Here is a 5,245-nt window from a genome sequence, read left to right as displayed (position 1 = left end):
CATAATCAATGAAACACAGATAGACATTCTTCTGGTATTCCCTGCTTTCAGCTAAGATCCATCTAACATCAGCTACAATATCCTTTGTACCACGACCCATTCTAAACCCAGCCTAGACTTCTGGCAATTCTCTGCTGATATGCTGTTCTAGTCGTTTTTGCATAATCTTCAGTAGACTCTTGATTGCATGTGAAATCAATGATATTGTTCTGTAATTTCCACACTCTGTTGGGTCACCCTTCTTTGGAATACACACACACACACACACACACACACACACACACTGAGAGGTGACCCACAGTCGATGGATGGAAAAACTATACGTGCATTTCTCTTCTACATTTCTGCGGCGTCAATATTTCTAGACTGAGTGTGTTGTGACTGTTTGCATTGAGAATACATGTAACAAAGGCTGGGTCACCAAAACACCAAAGATTGCTTTAAGGAATGAGACAAGATATTTACCCTCAAACCCTACAACTACTACACAACTCTTTTTTAAAACACTGTCTTTCTAGATTTCTTCCCATATTTGCTCTCCATACTTCACACACACATAGTAATGACCACAGCCAGGCATGCAGCCAAACAAGCCTGAAGGAACCAATTTAGGTGGTACCAGTAGTTGTTGGGCCAGAACTCTTTGTAATTTGGGTTAAACCAAATCCACTTCTGGCAAGTTGGTTCAGATGAAAAGTAATTTTCCATCACATTTGGTGGAAAGGCTGTAAATACTTATGAGTGGAGTCTGTTCATCTTTTCCCCCAAGGAGCAACTGGTAGATTTCAACTGCCAACCTTTAGTATGTTAGTAAATTATTTCTATTTTCCTCAGTCTTTTAGAGGTTATGGTGGGTGAGACTCTACCATATTAGTTTTTGGAACCCCCAGTCCATAAAGCAGAATCTAGTTAAAAGTTATCTTCCAGAAAATGTTTCTGAATATTATTTATTTTCTTTCTCTTCCTATGTTTCTTAGTGGTGTCACTAAGGAAGAAGAGGCACCAAATGGGGCTAGCCAGAGTGTGAGGGCTCAGCTCAACCTTGACAATTCCATTCTCTCTTCATTCTCCTCATTACTTCATTACCCTCAGGATAACTTGCTCAGGTTATTTCTGAACATCCAGATCAGCGGCAAAGGCTTGTGGGCATCCTAGAGATGGCAGAGCTATATTAAGATTTGTAGTCAAGGCTCAGAAAAACACACTTAAGAAAGATTGCTGTTACTTTGCTGTTTACAAAGTTCTGCTTTGCTAATCAATACATCAAAAGCTGATGTTGCCATGCCAGAAGATATTGGACAATCTGTCAAGCAGCCATTGTTTAAGGGAAACACAACCATAATGAAAGCATTTGATAAGAAGTGGTGCTTGGGTTTTTTAAAAGTACATGATCTGAGAAAGATGGGTTCAATAATGTATACTGCATTGAAACGGATGAGGGAGAAAACTGTTTAAAAGGGATAAGTGATTAGGTATTTTTGTCATGACAGGAGTCTAGAGCGAAGGCTACATGGTAGAGTGAACCTGGGGGAGGGTTTGTAAAACAATGAAAGAATTTTTGTTTTACTTTTCCAAGAGGGTAGTGTACTGGGGGGAGGGTTGGGAGGGTGGAAAAGTGCAACAATGAATGAATGGAAATCCAAAGTCTCTGTAAATTTTTACTGAAATTAATAATAAATTTTTAAAAAGTACATGATCAAGAAAAGGGGGGGAATCTATTATGGTTATCACAAGAGTCCACAATTAAGATTGCATAGTGGAATGTACTTGGGGCAGCGGTAGGGGTGCAGGGGGGATTGGAGTGTTTCTTTTACTTTTGAAAGAGAGGAGTGAACTGGGGGTGGAGGGGAGGGCTGGGCGAGGAGAGAAGTACAGCAATGAATGAATGGAAATCCAAAATCTCTGTAAATGCTCATTAAAATTATTTTAAAAAAAATAAAGCTTAAAAAAAATCTTACTTCTATTGGTGTTGTGGGTGGGAAAAAATTAAGATGTCCCATGAAAATTTATAGTCATGAATGAGCCCCAGCCTCATGCTGGCAAAGAGTTTAAGATTTTATGATCTGAGTGGGCAAGAAGCTAAAGCATTAATGTAAAAATCAAGCCCCACTTAATGTTACCCATATGTAAGAGGCCTTACAGATGCAGCCTTTAGGCCCTCTGGAGAAATACTCATCTGTTCCTGTCACACTGACTTTCTGGACTTAAAAATGTCAGTCCTAATCTCTATCCAGACATCACAGTAAGTCTGATAAACTAAGACTCAAAATCAGAAAAGATGAGGAAGAATAAAAATATAAATATCTAGTTAAGAAAGATCCATATGATGGTTCAGTAGAATAAAACCCAACATAATTCATCACATTAACAAAGCAATAACACAAGAAACACATGATCTTAGTAATTGATGTAGAAAAGGTCTTTTGACAAAATTCAACACTGTGTCTTATCAAAACACTCAGCAATATAGGAATAGAAGAAAATTTCCTCAGCTGTGAATAGTATATATGCAAAACCAAGATCCAATATCATTCTCAATGGACAAAGACTAAAAGCATTCTCCTCATGAGCAACAACCAAACAAGAATGCCCACTATCACCATTCCTATTCAATATTGTACTGGAAGTATTTGCTAGGGCAATATGGTAACAGAAGGAAGTAAGAGGCATCCAGATCAGCAAAAAGATGTTTAAATTATCATTATATGCCAGTGATCGTATAATGTACGCAGAAAACCCCAAAGACTCAACAACAACAGAAAACAACAACAAACCTGTGAGAGCTAGTAGACCAATTTAGTAGAATGACTGGATACAAGATTAATCTATGCAAGTCTGTAGAGCTTCCTCTACAGTAAAGAAAACACAGAGAAGGAAAATAAGAAAACAATACCATTTACAAGAGCCAATCACATATTGAAATACTTAGGAATAAACCTAACTAAGATACAAAAAAACCTTTAAAAAGAAAACTACAAAATACTTCTGTGAGAAACAATAAAAGACCTAAATAAGTGGAAAAATGTTCCCTGTTCAAGGATTGGAAGACTCAATATAGTGAAAATGACAAGTCTGCTGTTAGGGACCTCTCTAAAGTACTCAAGAGCACCAGTGTCTCTCTGGAGACTAAGGTGCGCCTGATACAGGCCATGGGTTTTGCAATCACTTGTTATGCATCAGAGAGTTGGACAATGACTAGGGAGGATAGAAGGAGAATTGATGCCTTTGAGCTGTGGTGCTGGAGAAGAGTATTGAATGTACCGTGGACTGCCAAGAAAACAAATGGATTCATCTTGGAGAGGGTTAAAGCAGGCTACTCCTTGGAGGCAAGGATTCTGGGGCTTCGTCTGACATACTTTGGACATGTTGTAAGGAGAGACAGGTCTTTAAAGAGGGATATGCTGGGTAGAGTAAAGGGGCAGCGCAGGAGGGGAAGACCCTCTGTGAGGTGGATTGATTCAGTGACTGGGGTAATCAGGATGGGTGTGTCAGAGGTAATGCGATTGGCACAGGATAGAGCAGGGTTTAGGGCTGTTGTACATAGGGTCACTATGAGTTGCAAACGACTCAACGGCACATAACAACAACAACCAAAAGCAAATCTGCATGTGTAACACAACCCTAACACAGATACCAAATTCATTTTTCAAAGAAATTTATAAGGCAATTCTTAAGTTTATTTGGAGAGAAAAGAGCCCTGGAATAAGCAAAGCACTTCTGTAAAACAAGAATGAAGTGGGAGGCATAGCACTCCCTGATCTCAAAACCTACTTACTACACAGCTGTAATAACCAAAACAGCATGGTACTGGTACAATGACAGGCACATAGACCAATTTAACAGAATCAAGAACTCACAAATTAACTCATCTATTTATGGTCAACTGATATTTGACAAGGAAACAAAATATGTCAAATGAGTAAATGACAACCTCTTCAACATATGATGCTGGCAAATCTGGACTGTTATTTGCATAAAGCTGAAGCAGGATACATATCTCTCACACCATACATAAAAATCAACTCAAGGTAGATCAGAGACCTGTGTGTCAATCCCAAAATCTTAAAGAACATAAGAGACAAAGTGAGAACAAGCTTAGAAAACCTAGCCTATGGTATAAAGAGACTGACAAATACAGCCAGAAATATACAACCTAGAGAGGATAAAAATTTATGAATGGGACCTTCTAAAAATTAAATTCCTGTGCACACCAAAAACTTTTTTATGTAAAAAGAAAATGTCCTGACTAAGAAAAAGTATTTGACAATAGCATCTCAGACAAGGGTTTTATAATAAACGTTTACAGAATCTTACAGGGTCTCCACAAGAAAAAGACTAATAACCCAATTATAAAATGAAAAAAGACATTGAAAGATTTTATAGAGAGGAAGACATTTGGATGGCCCATAGACACTTGAAGAAATGCTCAAAATCACTGGCAATAAGAAAGATGCCAATCAAAATCACAATGAGATACCTTCTCACCCTAGAAGTAGTGGCAAAATTTAACAAATCAGCAAGCAATAAATGTTGGAGAGAAGGTAGAGAGATAGGAATTCTCTTACACTATTGGTTGAATTGTAAAATGGTACAACCTTTCTGGAAGGCAGTTGGCATTTCTTCAAAAAGCTGAAGATAACAATTCCATATAGCAGATCGCAGGCTGTCCTTGACCCAGCAAGGTTGCAGGAGTAGCAGTACTAGCTCTAGCTGGTACAACCAGATGATCTCCAATACCTCAGCCAGTCATGTTCCAGGTGAGGAAAATTCTGTACAAGGTTTCTGGGAAGGAGCGACTCGGCATCTACAGGTTCCTTCCCTTCTTTTTTGTCCTTGGAGTGACAATGGAGTGGTTCATGATCAGGGTGTGTGTCAGACAGGAGACCTTCTATGATGTCTATGTTAGAAAAGCCTCGGAAAGACAGTATCAGAGAAGGCTTGGAGAGACACCGGAGGGTGAGCTTCAACGATGAAGTAAACACTCTGCTCTGGCTTTATCTCCTTTACATCATACTTTCCAGAACTCTTCTTATACCAGCAGATGCACCTTATTCCAAGAACAGCTTTTACAAAAAATTTTTACTTGAATTCAGCTGGAGAGTGCTTTAGAGGAAATGTTTCCTCTTAAAACTCACCCATCTTTTGAACCCAATGTGTGAAATATTTTATTAAAAAATTCAAGGCTAAAAAAAAATTCCATGTAATCCAGCTATTCCACTCCTAGGAACATAAGGAAAATAGAATT

General features: G+C 38.5%; 1 pseudogene; it reads left to right on the top strand.

Annotated features, from left to right (window-relative positions):
• Positions 1-4,748: 4,748 nt before the first annotated feature.
• LOC102850860 lies at positions 4,749-4,973 on the top strand (annotated as a pseudogene).
• Positions 4,974-5,245: the final 272 nt, after the last annotated feature.

Source organism: Elephantulus edwardii, unplaced genomic scaffold (genome assembly GCF_000299155.1).
Source record: "Elephantulus edwardii isolate Elephantulus edwardi_28Jun2011 unplaced genomic scaffold, EleEdw1.0 scaffold00505, whole genome shotgun sequence".
Classification (NCBI taxonomy): Eukaryota; Metazoa; Chordata; class Mammalia; order Macroscelidea; family Macroscelididae; genus Elephantulus; species Elephantulus edwardii.
The sequence above is the reverse complement of the archived record's forward strand: the minus strand, read 5'-3'. Positions and strand labels throughout refer to the sequence as shown.